The sequence below is a fragment of the Emys orbicularis genome, chromosome 3, assembly GCF_028017835.1.
Source record: "Emys orbicularis isolate rEmyOrb1 chromosome 3, rEmyOrb1.hap1, whole genome shotgun sequence".
Taxonomy (NCBI): domain Eukaryota; kingdom Metazoa; phylum Chordata; order Testudines; family Emydidae; genus Emys; species Emys orbicularis.
The window spans coordinates 20,897,877-20,919,868 of NC_088685.1; the positions used below are offsets into that span (position 1 = coordinate 20,897,877).

The 21,992-nt window shown below is 41.2% G+C and overlaps 1 protein-coding gene across 1 annotated transcript in view; it reads right to left on the reverse strand.

The window, feature by feature from the left end:
• KLHL29 (kelch like family member 29) overlaps positions 1-21,992 on the reverse strand; it is a 469,081-nt gene that overhangs the window by 202,470 nt on the left and 244,619 nt on the right. The window lies entirely within an intron of this gene.

A 21,992-nucleotide genomic window follows, 5' to 3' on the forward strand; every position in this document is an offset into this window, starting at 1 on the left:
CTCTTGGTGCTGCTGTCCCAGTTGCAAGTTCTGTCAGAACTGCAAACCCCTTTGCCCTCAGCAGAACCTCAAATCCCCTCTATCAAACCCATCAACTCCTCTATCTCCAGCCCCTCAAAATACATCTGCTTCTCCACCAACTCCATCAGTAGTTCCCCTTCCACTCCAAATCCATCAAATTTCTCATTACTCCCCCTACCTCAGAGTGTCCCTCTGCCTAGGGTGAACATACATCCCATTTTGGCCAGGACAGTCCCTTTTTAAAAACATCCTGGCTGTCCTGATTTTTTTTTTGGCAAAAGTGGGCATTTGTCACAATTGCTCTTGCCAACATGATCGGGGGTGGGGGTGGGGGTGAGTGGCGATGCCCGCACAGGTGGGGGAGGCAAGGCTTGGGAGGGGCAGCAGGGCTTTAGTGAGCAGTGACGCCAGCCCCAGCCTCTCGTGTGTGTGTGTGGGGGGGGGTAGGGCTCGGGCGAGCAGCAACCCCTCATGAGTGGGGTGAAGGACTTGGGACAGCCCTGCACAGGAGGGGGGGAGGGTGGCGCTCAAACTAGCTCCACAGGTGTCCTGTTTTCCCTTTCGGAAATATGGTCAGCCTACCTCTGCCCCTCATCTTTCTAGCTAACGTTTTCCCCTGTTTTCATCCCAATCCCCTCTGACTCCCTCATTTCACCTCTAGGCTCTGCTTCCTCTTAATCTCCAGCCCCTCACCAATAGCACCTTTCTCCCTCGAGCTTTGGAAGGTGCCGGGGGGTTCTCCTTCTTTCTCCTAGAGCAGTGGGGAGAGCTAGACCCAGTAGCCAGAACCTCTCCCTCTCCGAGTCTGCCTGGAGGCAAACAGCTTTCTTTGTGCTGCTCTCCCTGCTGGCCAGCCTCTAGCACAGTATAGCTTGAGAGAGACAAGGTGGGTAAGGTAGTATCTTTTAACTTGATCAACTTCTGTTGGTGAGAGAGCTCACCTGAATTAGACCTCTGTGTAAACTTGAAAGCTTGTCTCTCTCACCAACAGAAGTTGGTCCAATAAAAGATACTACCTCACCCACCTTGTCTCTCTAATACCTTGGGACCGACACGGCTACATCAACACTCCTCCTCCAGAGAAACATTTTCTGGTTAAAACTGTACTTTTTTCCTATAAAAATGTAATTTTTGATGATTTTTTATGAGAAGTCATGAAATGAAAATTTGGTTTCTAATTTTTTTTTCTCCAAAATCAATAATTACATTAATTTTTTGTTTTTACCACTTTCCTCACCTTCTGCCTGCCCCATTATTTCCACTAAGCACAATAAAATGAATAAAGCCCAGGCTTTGGTTTTGTTCTTTTTTTCACATTTTTTTTCCTTCTGTAAAATTTCAAAACATTTTTGACTTTGGAAAATGTCAACAGGAGGAAAAAACAAAGAGAAAGAGGAAAAAATGAAGGGAAAAAAATCCTCTAGATAGCACTAATTCTATTATACTGTAGTTCAACGGCAAAAAAATGAGGGGGAGGGAACAATCAGAATTTTGAATATTTTTCAGTTTGGAAAGTTGCCTGTGAAGAATCTCATGTGAAAAATTTCAAATTAAAATTTGTTAGAAATTTTTCACAGGGGGAAAAAATGGTTGGGTTTTTTTTTTTGACCAGCTGTTCTCCAGACACGTTTCTCTGAGTGCAGCTGCGTCGCTCAACAGCTGCACCACTCAACTGCTGCCAAGCCACTCTGCACAGGCGATGGAGCACTGCAGATACCACACCGAGCACTGCCGACCTGCCCTCCACAGGACTGAAAACTGGTAGAAGAAATGCAATGCTGTTGTTCCCTGCCAGCAAACTGGGTGGAATATATTCTCCTGTACCTTTTATATTTACCCCACACCTATGTTCTACAGCAGCAAATGCAATATATAATCAATAGAGGGTAGGAGGCAAGACCTTTTCCAGAAGGAACCCAACATTCATATTCAACCCCCTTATATGACACAATCCATCTGTGGCATCTTTCTAAGTGCTCCTATTTTAAATTTGGCAGCTGTGTGCTGTGCTTCTTTGTTGTAAGTACTGGGGCTGGCTGAAGTGTTTATAAAGCATTTTTAAAAATTAACTGTAACATCATCATCAAGAGGTGCAGAACATAATGAAGTAACCATCAGACCTTATCAGCGCAACTTTTCTCACACCCGGACACCACTAAAATTGTTTTAGGGTAAATAGTGGAGTAGCTCTAAAGGCAGATGAAATTATATCAACATCCTGAAGGATACAGGGCCACACATATGCCATAACTGTAGCAGAACCCTCATAGTATATCCAGAAGTGGGTTGAAAATAGAGCACTAGGTCCAACCCCCTTCCAAACACTGGGAAAATTCAGCCCCAAACTTCACAGCTTGAGGCTGTCTCTCCAGCAGATCAAACCACAGCACTAAATCCAAACACACCCTGAAATTTAGGGAAATTCGCATTTGCATCTGGACCCAAACTCCATAGCTCGAACCTATTTCTAATTATAACTATGAAATGTAGGAAAGACACTTACTTAGGCCAAAGGAAACAAAAAATCATGACCACAGTGGGAAGAACCCTGCTGGTTTGCTACAATAATAAATCTATTCTGCTTCAGCAAAATATTAGAACTTTTTCAAGAGAGCATTTTCACAAAGCATGTTCACAAATCCCGTTTCTTAACAGTTCAGTGGATTTAAACGCACAAGTCCAGCACATTGATTTCAAACTGCACTCTTAAGCTTGTATTTATTTGACCAGAAACAGCTACAAATTTGTTGGTATGAAATCACAACACGCACTAATAAGGCACAATTTAGACAATACTGGATGAAAAAAGGCGAAAGCAGCTTACAAAACTTCCTGATATTTACTGTATTTCTAGACTCTGCTCTAAATTCCAGGTTATTTTTCTTACTGTACAATGGTTTACATTACAAGTGTTACATGTCTCTGACTTGATTGCAGAAATTACTGCTTTTCATATTTGGAAAGATTAATTATTATCAGACACAGGGACCTTGGTTATGTGTGTGCGGGGGCACAAAAGTACTCATTTCAGTTTCTCATGTATAACACAAATGACTAAAAAATGGTCTGCATTATGCTAGTTGTGCATAGGGAAGAGCTGTGTTCCATTAGTGTTATGCAGACTTCACAGAAGCTAATTGTACTATGTCACACTTTTATCTTTAGCTTTCATGTCAGATGCTTGTTGGAATTAAACAAGGAACACATGAAAAAAGTGAAATGCATTAAACAAAATTCTATCAGGTATGCATTTTAAAACGCTGCCAAATGCCTATTTATATGAAAAGACAAGAAGGTCTCTAGAAGGTCTATTACAGCCCATCTCATCAACAGCATGCACTTCAGAAATGGCTGAAACACACAATAGACCACAGAGAATACTCAGTCAATACTCAGCATATTTTCAGAGTCCCTTTATATGTATCATTCACTCTGTGTTCTTAATTACAGGTAAATCGCACACAATCTAGGTAGGAGTTTTTTCACTTTTTTGTTTTGTTTTGTTTAAAGTTTCATTTTAAAAGGTATATAAATTGTAAGTTGAGGGTTAAACTGCACCTGAAACCTGCTACATTATGAACACTCTGAACAGTGACTGATTTTACATTTTCAATACAGAGAGGTGAGTTCTGAAGAGTCTGTTAGCTTTAGTTTGGAACTTCCTGCTGCTTTTATCAGTTTGATATACAGCTAAACATCAAATGAAACTAGCTTTATGTGTGGTGGTATAAATAAAGGTGCTTAGGACTAGTCTACACAACAATTAGGCCAACGTAAGCTGCCTTGCATCAACCTAGTAGTGCATGCTTAAATTTGTCTCCCACTGATGTAAGTGCCCCATTATGACAGCACAGTAACCCCACCTCCCCGAATGGTGCTGAGCCATGGTCAATGTACTGAGGTTGATGCAGTGCACGTGTAGACACTTCGTTCGTTACCTATGTTGACCCTAACAGTCTTCCAGCAGCTGTCCCACAATGCCCAACACTGACCGCTTTTGTCACAATTGTGAACTCCACTGCCCAGAGATCACAGAGACCATAAGCCCCCCTCTCCCTAAAAACCCTGTGAATTTTTGAAATACCTTTTCTTGATTGCTCATCTTGGCAAGCACACCTAGCAGCTCTACACTGTTGTGTGCGACTGCTCAGCTGAGCATGCTGGCTACACACTCCTGCCTGGAGTAGACAGGAGATATTGGATCTCCTGGGCCTGAGGGGAGAATAGGCTGTGCAGGCACAGGTACGACCAGACATAGAAATGTGGACATCTATGAGCAGATTGGACGAGGGATGCAGGAGAACGGGTACGACAGGGATCAGTGGCTGTGCTGCATGAAAGTGAAGGAACTGCAGCAGCCATACCAGAAGGCCAGGGAGGCCAACAATCAAACTGATGCTGAGCTGAAGACCTGCTGCTTTTATAAAGAGCTGCATGCCATATTTGGAGGAGCCACCACCAGGAGCCTGCAGACCACCATGGATACCTCCAAGGAGCCCAAAAGACAGACCCCAGGCAAGGAATGAGGAGGAGGGGGAAGAGGAGGATGGGGGACAAGTGACCAGAAGATCCAGCTATGATGCGAGCCAGGACCTGTTTGAGACTCCACCACAGTCCAATCAGTCCCAGCATTCGAGCATGGGCAAGCCCAATGCAGGAGAAGGAACTTTGGGTAAGTACGTAAATGCATTTCCCATTACAATGATGTACTGATGGCGCCCCCAACTTAGCAGGACACAGCTATTGACATTTCATTAATTTACTCGTACTAGAAGAGGTAGTGGTACGACAAAGAGAGGTAGCTTTGTTATCTGCTTTTCATTCCCCTTTAGAGTTAGGCAGGCAGGCCATGCGGAGCAGTTTGTTTATGTACACAGGGATGTCCCTTAAATCCTCCTGAAGAGATCTCAATGAAACTTTCATGGTGCTACTCTGCAATTCTCTCCCAAAGGTTTCTGGGGGTGGCAGCCTTATAGCTTCCTCCATGGTAGAATAGTTTCCCACACCAGTCTGCAATAACTTTGGCAGGCACCATTGCAACAAACAGGCTAGCAGCATACGGGCCTGGGTGGCTTTGGGATGCCAGTAGCAGGTGTGCTTTTTGTGCCTCTGATACCCCCAGGAGCGAGATATCAGCTAAAATCACCACTGCCTGGGTAAAATTGTACCAGTATTCAGTGCCATTGCCCTATACTCATAGTTTCATGCAACCAAGCAATTCTCTCCCCATTTCCCTTGCCCCTGGAGGGCACTACTCACCATAGCTGGTGATGTGAGTGGTGCTGTGCACAAGCACTCTGAAGCAGAAGTGTCAATAAGCAGTCTTATTTGGCTTAGAGTTAAACTAATTAAATAAGCTAATACCCATGAGCTGCCGTATATAACTGCATCTTACACCTTGCAAGTTGAGTGAATGCAACAGAGTCAGACAATGGGGAGGAAGGCTGATCTGTGTTTAAGGCACACGACTGGAAGTCAGGAGACCTGTGTTCCACTCCTAGCTTTACTACAGATTTTCTGCATGGTCTTAACCAATCACTTAACTACTCTATATCTCATTTCCTTACTATGGGTGTTGTAAATTTCAATACTTTAATGTTAGTAAAGCACTTTGAGATTCTCAGGTCAAAAGCACTATAAAAGTTCAAAGTATTATCACAGGTGTTCAGATACCACAGTGACATGCATTATAGAAAGGTCAATACAGTAAATTAATCAAATGTAAATAAATTATTGCAATCTGAAATTGCTTTGGACAATAGACTGGCTAGTTTGTGGCTATAGCAACTACTGATCTACTAACAATTGGCTGAACAATTCCATCACTCTACTGGGCTGCGTTTGGTTCCTTGCATTTTTCTCTTTCGTACGCCTTTCTTTTTTTTATAAAGGGCCTTCCCTTTTAATCAAGAGTAATGAAAAGAAGTTTGATTTTTCCCAGATAGGCCACACGTAAGCTGGAGCCTTCCAGCATCAGATGAATCTCAAAAATGCAGCAAGGATCTGTTTGAAAGATAATGTATGAAAAATAATGTAACCCTCTAAGTAAAAAATGGTAGCATGGGTTTCATTGTCAGGATAAGTAAATTCTTAGGCCTAAATAAAAAATGGATGGTTCAGGGGATTGATGAAATGATAAAAGTGACTTTCACCTCTAAATTGATGGAAAGCCTTCCTCTCCTGAAGCAGTTTGCTCAGTTTCCTTGGATTATCATTAAGAATGCAATCAAATCCTGATTTGGTGAGTTACCTTACAAACCTCACAGGAGACAGATTATCTTCCCACTCACACTTCACCCCCAACCCATTTAAATTTGGCTGGTGTCTGGATCCATGGTACTAGAACCTGGTCCTGTGGAGCCTGGGACAGCTGATGTTCCCACAGCACCATCAGGAGGCCATGCAGAGCCACATCCAAGGAGCACTGTGGAGATTAGGTGCCATAGGATGTATTGCTCAAAACATCCATAGTGACAGTACTCTGCGTCCCTCTGATTGGCCCACACATACTATTTAACCCTACTGGATGCCTCATGAAGTTGTCTGGGCAACCCCACAGACTCCTGGCCTGCTGCTACTCCAGACTTCACCTCATTTTCTGATCTCTGGTCTCCAACCCCACCCTGACTCTTGCCTCCTCATTTCAGCTTGGTACTACCTCTGATCTCCAACCCCTGCCTGACTCTGACCCTGACTCTTGCTTATCGATCCTGGCTCTAGCGATTACTCCAAACCCCTACTCAGTGACTACCGCCTCCTGGCCATCGTTGACTTGTGGGCACCAGCCCTGCCGTGACTGCTAGACCAGACTGCCTATGCCCCAGTCCTTCAAAACAGGCAGCTTTCAAAAGAGTAAAATGTAGTGATTATATTATTCGAAGACATACAGAGAATACAAAACTAGGATTAGACTGGTTCTTAAACCACAGAAATAAAGCCAGAAGCCCTTTTATTTGGCTATAAATAACAAAAAACACTCCGTCAGAAACAATCCCTCTCAATTTATAAGAAAATTAATTCCATTACAAATATAAAGGATGAATGGAAAGATATGGAATTACTCCAGAGTCTCATGAGGGTAACTACGAGCAGAGTTGCCCCACAGTCACCTGTTTAGCCCATATTACATAGGTTTACTAGGTCACTAGTAGCTGTCAAGGTAACCTATCTTTGAATAGCCTTTGTTACCTTAAGGTAACATGGTTTAGAACGCTACGGTGAAATGACACCTAGTTTTTTGGTCAATGAGACCGTTACGGTCAGTGAGAATCCAGGATCAAATTATACAAATAACACGCTACACAATATGTCAGTTGAATTTAAAAAAAAAACCCCAAGAACATGAAACACTTCCTGGGAGGTCCTTACAGTGCACTTTAGCAATCCCCCAAGAGGCTTGTAAAACTGCTGACATGCCTCCTGCTGCTGCTCAAAGTGCTAAAACCTCTTCAAACAGTTTCATGGGCAAAAGGGAACTGAAATGGATAAAGTGTTCTTATTTGTGATTCCCAGCAGCTGAAGCTATTTTACTATGGCCTTCATTTAAAGTGATGGATGAAGAGTGGCGATTCTCTGTTCCAATTATCCAAAAGAGATTGGGAATGGCACTTTAATACCGAGATAATGTATCCAATATGCAACCTACTTTATTTTCTCCCCACACTGAAAATAAAAAGGCACAGACAGACAAATGCACAGAGGCAAACATCCCCTCCCATAGAGGTAATCAGGGACCAAAACAGCTACAATGTAATGAGCAAATTCCCCTTAAACAGTTAGTTATTATTAGCTGTAACCAGCAACAACTCGAAGCCCTAAACAGGAGTTGAACCCTGCTGTGTTGATGCTGTACAAAGAACACTAGTGGATGGGGTCCCTATCCCAAAGAGTTTACAATCTAATTTGTAGTACTCATTTCTAAATATTGTATAAAGCAGGTATTTTCAGCATGCACATAAAAGGCTGGCAGAAGTCCGGCAGCAGAGTGGTGGCTATCCAGTTTATTGCACCCAGTGCAGCATGTATAATTACCTGCCCTGTAGGCAGGTGGCATGTGTGTACATGCGGTGCAAGCAGCTCAAGGCCCTCAGAGACCGAGTACAAGTTCTTGAGATGAGAGTGGCTGAACTGGAGGAGCTAAGGAAGGTGGAGGGGTACATAGGTAAAGACTTACCAGGACACGGTAGCGAGGTCCACCCACCATCTGACGACCTCACTGCTTTTGAGGGGGATCAAAGTCTTGGGGAAGGAGAACATCAAGCTTGAGCAGAGAGAAATAATCCCATAGTTGGGACCCTCCTTCTAGATGCTGTCATGGTATCCTCTCATGGTGAGGATACCTCTTCAGGGCAGGGCATCCCTGTTATTAGGAAGGGACAGGTAATAGTAATGGGGGATAAGATTAGAAATATAGATAGTTGGGTTTGTGATGACTGAGAGAACAGCATGGTGAATTGGCTGTTGGGTGTGAAGACTGGGGATCTCTCAAGACATTTAGATAGGCTTATGTGCAGTGCTGGGGTCGAGCTGGTGGTTATGGTACATCTAAGTACCAGTGACATAGGGAAAGGTAGGAGAGAGACCTTGCTGGCCAAATTTTTAGGCTACTAGCTAAGAGATTAAAGTCCGGGACCTCCATGGTACCATTCTCTGAAATTCTTCCAGTTCCATGTGCAGGGCTAATAAGACAGGCAGAACTGTGGTGTTCGGAAGTGGGATTTAAGTTTACTAGTAACTGGGGAACCTTTTGGGAAAGGAGGAGCCTATACAGGAAGGATGGGCTCCATCTAAACCAAAATGGCAGATGAAATTCAATGCTGATAAATGCAAAGTAATGCAGGTAGGAAAATAGAATCCCAATTATACATTGGTCTAAATTAGCTGTTAATATCCAAAAAAGAGATCTTGGAGTCATTGTAGACAGTTCTCTGAAAACATCTTCTCAGTGTGCAGCGGCGGTCAAAAAAGCTAACAGAATGTTAGGAACCATTAGGGAAGGGATATATAATATAATACCATTATATAAATCCATGGTACACCTATACCTTGAATACTGTATGCAGTTCCGATTGCCCCATCTCAAAAAAGATATATTAGAACTGGAAAAAGGACATAGACAAGGACAACAAAAATGATGAGAGGTATGGAACATCTTCCACAAGAGGAGAGATTAAAAAAAGACTGGGGCTGTTCAGCTAAGAAAAGAGACGACTAAGGGGGATATGATAGAGGTCTATAAAACATAAATGGTGAGGAGAAAGCTAATAAAGAAGTGTTATTCACCCCTTCACATAACATAAGAACTAATGAAATTAACAGGCAGTAGGTTTAAAACAAATATAAGGAAGTACTTCTTCACACAACACACAGTTAACTGTGGATCTCTTTGCCGGGGATGTGGTAAAGACCAAGAGTATAACTGGGTTCAAAAAAGAATTAGATAAGTTCATGGAAGAGAGGTCCATCAATGGCTCTTAGCCAAGATGGTCACGGATGCAACCCCATGCTCTGGGTGTCCCTAAAATATAACTTGCAGAAGCTGGGACTGGACAACAGGGGGTGGATCACTTGATTATTTGCTCTGCTCTGTTCGGTCCCTCTGAAGCATTTGGCACCGGCCCCTGTCGGAAGACGGGATACTGGGCTAGATGGACCATTGGTCTTACCCAGTATGGCCATTCTTATGTTTTAAGAAGGCCTTTGAGCTGGTCCATTGAGAGGAAATAGTGCTATTTTAAAAGGGAAATAAATATATTAAAAATCTAGCGTAATGAATTAAAAATCTAAAACAAGAGGAGTGTGCAGGAGAGGCAGAAAGTGAGCTATCCTGCAATAAAACCTCATTCAGGAACTTGTTCATGAGTGGAGAGAAGAACTCATCAACCTTATATTTCTCATTAACAGCCAATTCAACTATGATGCAGCATTGGTATTCTCTTTTCAAAGCTAATCTGGCAGCAATGAAAAAGAGAATAATATAGTTAACACACAGGGAAAATGTTGGTACCCAGCAAAAAAAGATAAAATAAATAAAGAAAGTAAGTCTTAAATTTTAGTAGAGTTGAATGAATAATTCATAACTGGCACCTTAAACTCCATCCAGAAATCAACAGACAGCCAATGAAGATTATGGAGCATTGGTGGGATATGCTCAAAGTGAGATATGATACATCATTTAACAGGAAGGCACTGCCTTCTGCACTAACTCCAGTTTCTAAAATGATTTAAGGTGCAGCCTCCCATACAGTTTAATAATTTAATCTCCAGGACACAAGGGCACAGATGAGAGCGGTGAGGTCCACATCCAAGAGAGAGTTGCAACCTTCTTTACAACTGCAGATGGAAAAGAGTCCCCTCATCACTGCTGCTATGATCATCTATCAGTAGCTGTGAGTCTAAGAAGACAAGCTGACAGACAAATGGCAAACACATACTTAATCAGAGGGGCTGATATAATTTCCCCCATATCCTCTGGTTGCTTCCCCTAAGCAACCAAAATCACCCCAGTCTTGTCTGGATTGAGCCTCAGCCATCTCATTCTCATGCATGCTCCAATCATTACCATAACACGAGATAGCCATTCAATAAAACCCTCTAGATCAGACAATGTAGAGAGAGCTGAGCATCATTAACATACTGAAAATATATCAACTCCCACCCCCTTCTTGACTAAGACTTCATATACACATTGATCAGGAAAGGTCATGTAATAGAACTCAATTTGAGAATCCCTGGGCCAGAAAAGCAATTAACCAAACCTTCCTTCTCTGATCTCTCAGAAGGAAAAGAATCAAACCATCACAAGGCAATCCCAACTCCGCCAGTTTGGGTCCATAGGCAAGTCAGCAGCACCTCCTTGTTAATGGTTTTGAAGGCAGCTGATAGATCTAACAGTATCAGCATGAACACCTGATTTTTATCCATCACCAGGAGGAGATCATTGACTAATACTACCAGTAAGTCTCAGTGCCATACATAGGTCTGAAGCCATATTGACATAGGTCAAGGAGATCCAAGGTGTCTAAATACTGTGGGTTGTCTCACCACAGGCTTTTCCATTGTCTTAACCAGAAATGGAAGACAGAAAAAGTTCTATAGTTGCCTAGATTGTCAGCACCAAGGTTTCTTGAACAAAGGTCATGGCACTCTTTCCTAAAGAAGGTTTTGATAAGCTCTATCATTAGAGGATCAAATATTTGACCACTAACGTCCACCAATCTGGAAGGAACACTGCTGGCATATGGATCCAAAGCCCAGCTTGTGAAACTAAGTTTTCCCAGCACATTCAGAACCTCAGTGCAACATTGGCCTAAACTCATGCAGAGAAGCTCTGCTTCAGCTCAAGCAGTTCCTGCTCTGCTACCATGGATGTGCACAACTCCATCCAAATTAATGAAATATAGATATAAAAAAATTCTCATAAGAAGCCAGTGAATCATCACCCAGAAGAACATGTACACAGCATAAGTTTGCTCTTTGTGATTCTGCAAATGCTATAACGGAGGGAGGAACCTCAATTTACCAAAAATATTTTTTTTAATGAGTAAGAATGGAGCACTTTCTCCTCTGAGCACATTCTCACATGCATGAAATTAACATACCAGTTGACTTCTAAGCGAGTCAACAAAGCAACCCTGGAATGGCCCAACAAGGGACCATGTTGAAAATTAAACAACTGCCCTGAACTCCTTACTCTGTTTTATGCCACCATCAATAAGGATTATAGCATTAGAGAAATACAGAAGGGTGTTTTAAAAAGAAAAGCTATGTCACTTAAAACTCCAATTCATGCATTAGGTTGTTTCTACAGTGTTCCCTTTTGTTGGCCTGGATGCAAACCTTTTACATTCAAACCTTTCTGAATTCAGTGTTTCAATTGTAGTGCACTCTCTTTGGCAGGAAAATGCATGTTCCTTGCCTGCACAGCAGGAACATTACAAAAATATAAGAGTGGGTTTGTTGAATAGTGTTGCATGATATTGCTGATTTATTAACTTGGCTTGATCGATACATCTATTGTCAAGGGCCTATTTTGTTTCTTCGTAAATTTCACTTCCTAACTAGCACTTATGCGCATTCACCCGAGTTTCCATAATCTGATCCAGTTCTCGGGAGAGCTTTCTTTAATGGACAACAGAGAATTCTTTTTCTAAAAGTGGGATCAAAGTATATTTGGTCAACTCTCAAACAAAAGGATAGTCAGTACTGTGAAAACTGTATGTTTACTTTTTATAGCAAGTAGCAATATAAACTCATAGGGCCAAATTCATCCCTGATGTAGCTCCATTAGCATCAACAGAATTATTAAACCAAGGATTAATATGGCCTAAAGTGAATTACAAATCCCAGCTTTGATAGTCTTCCATTAATAAATTGTTTAGTCTATGCATAATTAAAGGATAGTGAATTCTGAACTCACTGAGCAATTGTAAATAAAAAACAACAACCAAAAATCCTTTCATATTATAATTTTGATTCTCTTTTCTTTTGCAGAACAACAAAGACTTTCCAAAATAGAATTTATTTAGTGTCTACATTTTAAGTAAAAGCCAACTGAAGGATGAGGGGAAACTGACTCACAAGATAAAACACTTAGCTCTGGGACATGTACATTATGTGCAACAAATTTCACATCATACATTAACAGGGCATGGAAGAAACCCCACTTATTAGAATTTACTCAAATTCAATATGAATGTTAAATTAAAACATTTTCTGAAGGTGAGTTATATGGCCACTAAAATTAAGAGGTGCAAAACAGAATTAGAGATCTGCACCTGTCAAGGAGAATATACACTTTAATAATCCATTCCTTTTCATGCATACACGGTAACACCCAAAATGCTGCTTGTTTGCTGGAACTGCATCGATCACGCTAAACATCTGGGCTACACAGAGAAAAAATAATCATGTTTTACAGCAAAAATATTAAGAGTATATCCCTACTTTTTTTCTCATCCAAAATCATATGTCTGGATAGTTCTTATTACAAACTTCTCTCCTGGCTGGATTGAAGAAAATGCATTTGAAGGCTTGTCTACATTTGAAATGCTGCAGCTGTAGTGCTTCAGTGTAGACACTACCTATGCTGATGGGGCAATCCACCTGCCCCAGAGGTGGTAGCTAGCTTGACAGAAGAATTCTTCTGTCAACATAGCACTGTCCATCCCGGGGGATTAGGTCGGCTTAACTACCCATTGCTGAGGGGCGAGGATTTTTCAACCCCCTTAGCTGTATAGCTGGGTTGGCCTAACTTTTTAGTGTAGACCAGGCCTTAGGATTCCAACATATCTGTTCAAAACACCACTCTTAGGGCTGGTCTACACTGGGAACTTACATCCACATAGTTACATCTCTCAGGGGTGTGAAAAAGCCACACTCCTGAGAGACGTAGCTATGCTAAGCTAACCCCCAGTGTAGACAGTGCAAGGATGATGGAAGAATTCTTCCATCAACCTTGCTACTGCCTCTTGGGCAGGTGGATTAATTACAGTGATGGGAAAACCCTTCTCATCATTGTAGTGAGTGTCTACACTGAAGCACTCCCGTGGTGCAGGTTCAACACTCCAGCTGTAGCATTATAAGTGCAGACATATCCTTGCCCTTGAATTTCTCTGTTGGTTTCTGAAAGGAGGTTAACATTCCACAAGCTGTTCTGACTGTGTTCCCAAAATGGAGCTGCCAAGCAGGCATAAAGTCTTAGGGCTCAATCCTGCTTACATTCAGTCAAGTAGCTTTAATCATGAAAGTAGGTCAATGCAGGATCGGGCCCTTAGATGGTTATTTAGATTGACTTATAAGACACTACTGGTATATAAGGTTTCTGGAATACAGAATTACCATGTTAATTTTACTGGATTGTAGCCTTACATCAAAACAAGAGGCTGGTAAGTGTGGTTTGCTTCCATACCTCCGACCTACCAGTAGGAAACTGCCAAATTCCCTTATATGTTTTCTCTCTGTAGAACTGACTTCTCATATTGGTACAAATGCTTCAAGCTTCATTCTTCTAAGAGATTTATGGCAAAAGCTTTGCATACCAAGAAATATAAATCTAGCACATGGCTACTAGACATACTTTGCTGCATGCCGTGTTGTGGTAGCCGTGTTGGTCTCAGGATGTTAGAGAAACAAGTGGGGGGGGAGATAATATCTTTTTTGGACCAACTTTTGTGGGTGAGAGAGGCTCAGACGTGAAGAAGAGCTCTGGGAAAGCGCAAAAGCTTGTCAACAGAAGTTGGTCCAATAAAAGATATTACCTTGCTTACCTTGCCTCTCTAATACTTTGCTGTCCAGAGCCACACAGTGTAACTAAAACAGATCATGGTGTTACTGTGACTAGCACTGCCGACAGGCATGCTGAAGTTGTATTAAGATGCCTTCCACTTTTTCGTTCAAATTCATTCCTCTTATTTTTGAGATATGAACCGGACGATCCCTCAATACATTTGCTGTCACTACATCATTTTACGAAACATTTCTCGTTGGTCGCCAGAGTATATTGGAGAATTTTAAAAGGTAACAACTTCTTTCAGGTTTTTTTTTATTTTTCATTTCCTTTGACACGGGACTCGACGACATTCATTATACACCTCTACCCCGATATAACGCGACCTGATATAACACGAATTCGGATATAACGCGGTAAAGCAGTGCTCCGGGGGGGCGGGGGGGGGGGGGGGCTGTGCACTCCGGCGGATCAAAGCAAGTTCGATATAACGCGGTTTCACCTATAACACGGTAAGATTTTTTTGGCTCCTGAGGACAGCGTTATATCGGGGTAGAGGTGTATATAATTCATGTAGGGTGGGATTTTCAAAAGTGCTTGTTAGTGGCTACTGGAGTCCAGGAGAGAAGAATTGAGTGCAGAGGGAACAGAGATAGGACAATGGTAAATGCTATTGAACGTCCCAGCCTTATTATTTATCTTCAAATTAAATTTGATCACACTTAATAAAAACACAACAGTTGTGATTTCTTTCTCCAAGAAGCCAAAAACAATGAAAAGGATATTCCACAACACCAAGAGAACCCTGCCACACACAACTCACTACCTCAAAGACAACGTGTGTGTGTGGGTGTGGCGGGGGAATGGAGAAAAGAGGAGCCTTTCAGTGACCTCTAAATATCAGAGACTGTCAGCAATGATGGAATCAAATTTCAGTGTTAAAGGGCCCTCCATTGGGGACAACCCAACAATCCCAAAATGCTTAAATCGATGGACAGTTACTGTGAGTTCAGAAAATGACCCCAATGACCTACTGTGGTGACTGATTAGGAGATGGGTGGTGTCTCAGGCAGCCAGATCTAAACCTAAATATTGGGATTTACAGATTGAAGTCAATACTTTGAATTGCACTTAGAAGTGGATAGGAAGCCAGTGGAGTTCCTGGAGAACTCAGGTAACATATTCTTTTTGGATAATACTACCTAACAGGTAGGCAGCTGCACACTGCACTTACTGTAAATTTTAAGTGGTCTAAATGTAGTCTCAGGTACAGCATGTGTAATAATCTGATCTAGATGCCACAATGGCTTGGTTTGCTATGATAATCCCGGGATTAGAAAGAAAGGGTAAAAATATCTCGCCAGTTGAATATCAAAATGGCACTCTTGGCCACAAATGCCAGCTAGGATTAGAAAAAGTCCAAAGAGCACTGAAAATTGTGACCCTACTGAATGAAGGATGGAATAACCTCCTTCCCCCTCAACAACTAGTGACAGAAATCATCCTTCTTGCATTAAGGTCCCTGCCCCAACCCACCAACCTCACCACTGTCTATTCTGGGCTGACGTTTTCCAGTCCCAATCCCAGCCACTGCCAACCACTTTGAAAGCACACATTAGAATATCTATCTGGTTAGAATGAAACACAAAGCTGCATCTCATTTATATACTGACAACACCACACCATCTTGGCTTAATATGGACCAACTCACAGTACCCCTAAAATTCACCAGAATCCCAATGAGGTCATTGGGAACAGGACTATGCCCCATCTCCCCTATAGCAACTTCATATACACATGAAACAGAAGAGGTGACAAAATAGTGCTTATACATAAGGTTGAGCCTTCACAAGGGAGTGGATGTATGTGTATGGCTGCAACATGAGTACTATGAAAATGTCTATCTCCAGTTCCTGCCAAAGAAACCCCCATCCCGTGTACTGATGAAGGAAAAGAGGGGAAAAAACCAGGGGGGAATTAAAACAGAGACTGGCAACATGGCTGTTTTTCTAATGCTTCACGTGATTAATTATTTGATTAATTTTCAATGACTGATTCAATCAATCCTGATCAAATTAACAGCTGAAATGATCAAAATACCAGGGAAAATACAATACAAATGATTTGGTTACTGAGGCTCCAATCAAATGAAACAGGATTTAGTTCACCAGGATCAGATTAAGTAGAAGTCACTATATAAAATAAGAAACATGTCTGTACTTCTGGGAATTTGTTGGATCTGTAATGTCAGAATTTCCCCCTCTGTAAGAGAATATATCGACCATTTTAAATGAAATTGTTTTTGTTTCACAACAGTTCTTCACACATGACAAGGAAAGCCTCGGTATCACAATGATGGGTAGTGCTGAAATTATTTATTATAATTTATATTGTGGTAGCACCTTGGAGTGCAGGGAATCAGGAACCCATTGTGCTAAACTCTGTTAAAACACATAATAAAAAGACTCAAAGAGCTTACAACCTCTGCATAAGGCAAGAGACGGGGGAGTACACAGTAACAGAAATGAGTGTATGATGATAAATGTAGGATAGGCACAGCAATCTCATATAATGGCACCGAATCGTACCTAATGTTGTGACATCAGCAATGGGCATGAACTGAGAGCCCACAAAGAAACTACCATCCAACAAGAAGTATTTATGAGAGACCTGAGTCTGCCAAGGATGCAGCTGCCAAAAAGATTAATAACTATGAAATTAAACGAAGTACAAATATCACTTTCATTTTTAATCCCTGACGTAGGTCTTTATTTCACAGACGATCACAGACCTGCAGAGACAGAGGAGTGCCACCTCACACAACTCTGCCACAATCCCCGTGGTACAGCTGGGAGCAGTGTTGGATGGGTTGCAAAGCGGCTCCATGTCCAAACCTCTTCAGGCAAAGGAAGGCTTCAGAACAGGGGAAGGGAATGTATCTAGGAGTAGAGGGGAATAATTCAACTGGAGTATTGTGTCCAGTTCTGGGCACCGCATTTCAAGAAAGATGTGGAGAAATTGGAGAGGGTCCAGAGAAGAGCAACAAGAATGATTAAAGGTCTTGAGAACATGACCTATGAAGGAAGGCTGAAAGAATTGGGTTTGTTTAGTTTGGAAAAGAGAAGACTGAGAGGGGACATGATAGCAGTTTTCAGGTATCTAAAAGGGTGTCATAAGGAGGAGGGAGAAAACTTGTTCACCTTAGCCTCTAAGGATAGAACAAGAAGCAATGGGCTTAAACTGCAGCAAGGGAGGTTTAGGTTGGACATTAGGAAAAAGTTCCTAACTGTCAGGGTGGTTAAACACTGGAATAAACTGCCTAGGGAGGTTGTGGAATCTCTATCTCTGTCCTTGGCGCTATCAGTCTGCAATCTTTATGAGCACCAAGTTCATTGAAAAAGTTAAAATTTTGAGAGATCCTTCAAATATTCATGTGTGTGTGCACACATGACCCCCCCCCCAAAGCAGGTTACAAATGAAACAGCTGCATGAGGACTGCTCCGGATTCTGATGACAAACAAGTCTAGATTAATTCACTTGGTGTCATCAGAAGCCCTTGGGGTGTAGGCACATGTGTGTGAGCATGCCTCTGTGTTGTATCCTACTAGCTCACGGTCTCTAGTGCATTTCAGATGCTAATTAGTAAGGACAGGTGACTCTCATGGGGTTTAAGGTTTCGCAAACGTCTCTATTTATTGAGCTCGCAACACTAATTCAGGATTGCAAATGTATTTTTTTCTCTTGTAATTTAAGGCTAATTGTTTTTGTTTCCCTCCACAGTGTGAATATATTTTAAAACATTATGTTTTTCTAGCCAGAGACACATCAGTATTGGGGATAAGAACCTCTTTCCCCTCCAAAAGTGTCTCATTAGTATGTGCAATATATATATATTTATTTAATTCTCTCTCCTCTACTCCTTTTTTCACAGTCTCCCTGTATTTGTTTTCCTTCCTGATAAATCTCAACTCAATTTTTTACCTTATTTTTCCATGTTTGTTTTCCTCCTATGCCCTCCTAATCACACTCTTTCTTAAATGGAAGGAACACCCAATTATATTCATGTTAGAATTGAACTTTCATATCTACAATGTGCAAATGGGATCAAAGTTAGGCAAAATAAATTCACTCAGCACTACAAATTAAACAGACTTTGCACCAGTTCTTTCAAGAGCGTTAAGATGTCAAGGACTCACCAAACTGTCACAAAAATATGATGAACAGGCACTTTTTGTATTTATTCATACAGACTGTCCAAATGTTTGTCAGATTTAATAGAAATGCTAACAGATCAGAATACAAATATTAATCTATCCCAAATATCTGGTTATATGGATCAGGGCCATATCCCTTTATATAGTTTATATATCAGTTATGTTTTAAAAAGCCTTGGGATTCTTTGGGTTGAAAACTGAAAGTTATTATTATTATTTTAAATATGATTTATCTGCTATAGAACGAGCCCTCAGGAACTCTCACATCTGCTTTTAATTTCTTTTCATTTTATGAATGAATCTGTATACATGTATTAGCAGGGCCGGCACAACCCATTAGGCGACCTAGGCGGTTGCCTAGGGCGCTGCGATTTGGGGGGCGGCGACCGCGGCGGTATTTCCGCGGCGGGACCTTCCGCCGCCTCTGTGGGGGGGCGGCATTTTGGGGCGGGACCTTCCGCCGCCCTCCTGTGTATTAGTAAGCAAAAATTCAATTGTGCAAGGCTCAATGGGAGAGAGAAATTCAAGCTAATAAATGTAAAATACCTCCAAACATTGATTTCAAATAGCTTTCTGATACACAAATTCAGATATCTTGGACCTTCCTAAGGCTAGCCCTGAGTACTGACTCCACTGGGAATTTGGGAATCCCCCCTTCTCAGTGGAATACAGCTGTACTTTCTGGCTATGCAGAACAGAAAGATATCAAGTTTTAAAGTTGTGACATTTCAATGTCTTGAAAATCCAACCCAAACCCAGCACTGAATCTTGCCTCCACCAGAAAGGCCGGGTGCTTTAGTTAGCATTAGTCCAACTGTAAAATATCAAGAGAATGTATATATAACTAATACATTAAAAAAACTCTGAAAAAAATCTTTTCTATATGTAAAAATATCATGAATTTCAGGGCCTAGCTGATAAGCAAGTGCTGTGGATCCCATCATCAGAAACTGGAAATATTCCCTTTCCAAAGGCATGAAACTCCTTCTCTAGCTGTGCATAGTTACAAGATATCTGTCCTGAAAGCTGTCACTGACACAGGACTGATTATTGCCTGTCATGGGCCTCGGGCCAATGTTATTTTGCAGGAAATTTCCACATTTAGAGAGACGGAAGGAATGGTTGTTTTGGCAGGTTGATTTTTAAAACAAGGCAGCTGTTTGAAGTTGGTCAGGGATTTGGATTGTTAGAATAAATTCTAGGGAGATGACTTTGTGAACAGAGGGCAGCTGAGGTAGACAAAGAAGCATGAGAAATGCAAGTCATCACATGACACCTTTGGCTGTATTACCCATCTTCTGTCCACTCTCGACTGGGACCATTTATAGTGTTCTGACACACCTAAGCAGTTTCAAACAGCTACCATTAAAAGACTAACCAATAAAAAATCCCAACAACTAACAAAATCAGAGCAATGTGTATGTATCTGTTTATGTACGTTTCTGTACGCTAGAGGGAATGGGTTGAAAAGGAAAAAAGAGAAAGAAAATAAGACACCGGAAAGAGAATTTGAAAAAAGCCCCAGAGAAAAAAGTACTAAAGAAGAAAGGAAGAAACAGGAAAGGAAGAAAAAGTTGTCTTAGAGAACAAACCAAACTAACATTCTGTATATAATATGGGTGGGGATTCTTTTAAAGCACTCCGCTTTGACCTCATGCTACTCTCATTGAAATCAATGGGAGTTTTAACACGGACTTCAGTGGGAGAAGAGTTAAGTCAAAGCTGAACACTTCTTAAAATCCTATCCTAAAGTCATACAGCATTACAGCAAAACTAGCGTGAGAGAGGAAAAAAGATCTTCCAAGTTACAAGGTAGAAAGAAAGATAAAAGGGACTGAGCGAAGAGAAGGAAGACCAAAACCAAGGAAGATGTAATACTCTAATCTGTTAAATTTTCCTGTAGTAATTTTAATGCAAAAAGTGTCAGAAGAAAATCAACACAATGTATGATTTGATGTTTTTAAACACACACATGCACACTCTCGCGCACACTTACTTTCATTGATTTGTAAAATAAAATGCAGATAGGCGCGCCCTAACAGAACAACATGAATTACGTAAGCCCATTTGGAAGTGCGGAGGTGTTCAGTTTTGAAAGAGTTCCTATTCAGTCTTAATCCACTCTTACCTTTATATCTCTATAGGTAACTCAGTGCATAAATATGGTGCACAAAAACAGCCCATGAAAACAATGAAACAGAAAGTGCTTGCAGGGTCAGTAACAGTAAAAGTTGCTCTTGGGTAAAAATGGTGCCTTCATTTTGCATTCTGCTCAGCTTCAGGCAATATACCTGGATCTCAGGACTATTCTTTATCCTTGGGTAATCATTTAATGCTCTCACCCTGGAGTGTCACTCATTATGCCAATTAGATTTCATAGAATTTGTGTTCTTCTTCTCTCTCATCCACACATAAAATCCACTTTTAGTTTTTAACAACTCCATAAATAAGTAAATAAATAAATAAATTAACCTTCTCCCTAAGGGTGTGTAAAATTCAACCTTGTTACTAGTTCTAAACAGGAAACATACAGTCTGCATTATTAGCAAAACAAATAAGGCTTACTATACTAATATGCTGCAACAAAGCTATTACTTAGTGCACGAGGAACGTTATTAAATACAAGTTTCCATGACAGAGTCAGATCATGTTGTCTAGACACAATTTAGTTTGCATTAAATTAAATCCACGATCATAGGAGGTTTAACTTTAATAAAAGGAAAATATAGCCAAGTTAGATCGACAGCCTATCTTATTTTGCGGCAGATACACAAAACAAGAGACAGTTAGCTGTTGTAAAAAAATTCCCAGGGGGAGCAACATAACCCAGTAGAATTTTCTAAAATGTTCTTGGCCTGGTACTTGAAATCAACACATACTTAATTTTGGTGAGACAAAAACCAGATGACCTTAATGGGCCTTTATTCAGGAGCCTTGGCTATCATTGAGGTCCCCAAACTAGTTTGAAACTACTACTGTGACCGGTTTATTTCATACTTCATGGAGAGCCTCTGAACCTCTAAATTATTCTTTAATTCTGCTAACTGGGAGCTAAAGGGAAGTGTAATTGTAATAGTAAGGGACTTGTTTCTCCTCCCAAATCAAAACAAGGCGCGGAATTTTATTATTTTGTTTCAGAGAATTTTAGTGAAAGGTGCCAGTTCCTAGATGCTGCAATCCTATTTATCCATAGAATGACAACAGATAAAAGGTGGATTACTTAAGAATATACCAGGTTTGACTCCACAACTAGCATTTGATAGATTTGTTTGTGCCTCCCAAAAGACTGTCACAGCATACCCAGCTGACAGTATGTACTGTGCATGCTGGGTAATATTTGCCAACGCCCCTTAGAGCCAGATTTTTAAAGATATTTAGGTGCCTAAAAATGCAGAAAGGCACCCAGTGGGATTTTTAACAGTGCCTAAGAGATTAGGTGGCCATAGATTTAAAGCTTTTAAGCTAGGTACTTTAAAAATCCTTCTAGGCACCTATCAGCATCTTCAAGTGCCTAAATACCTTTGCAAATC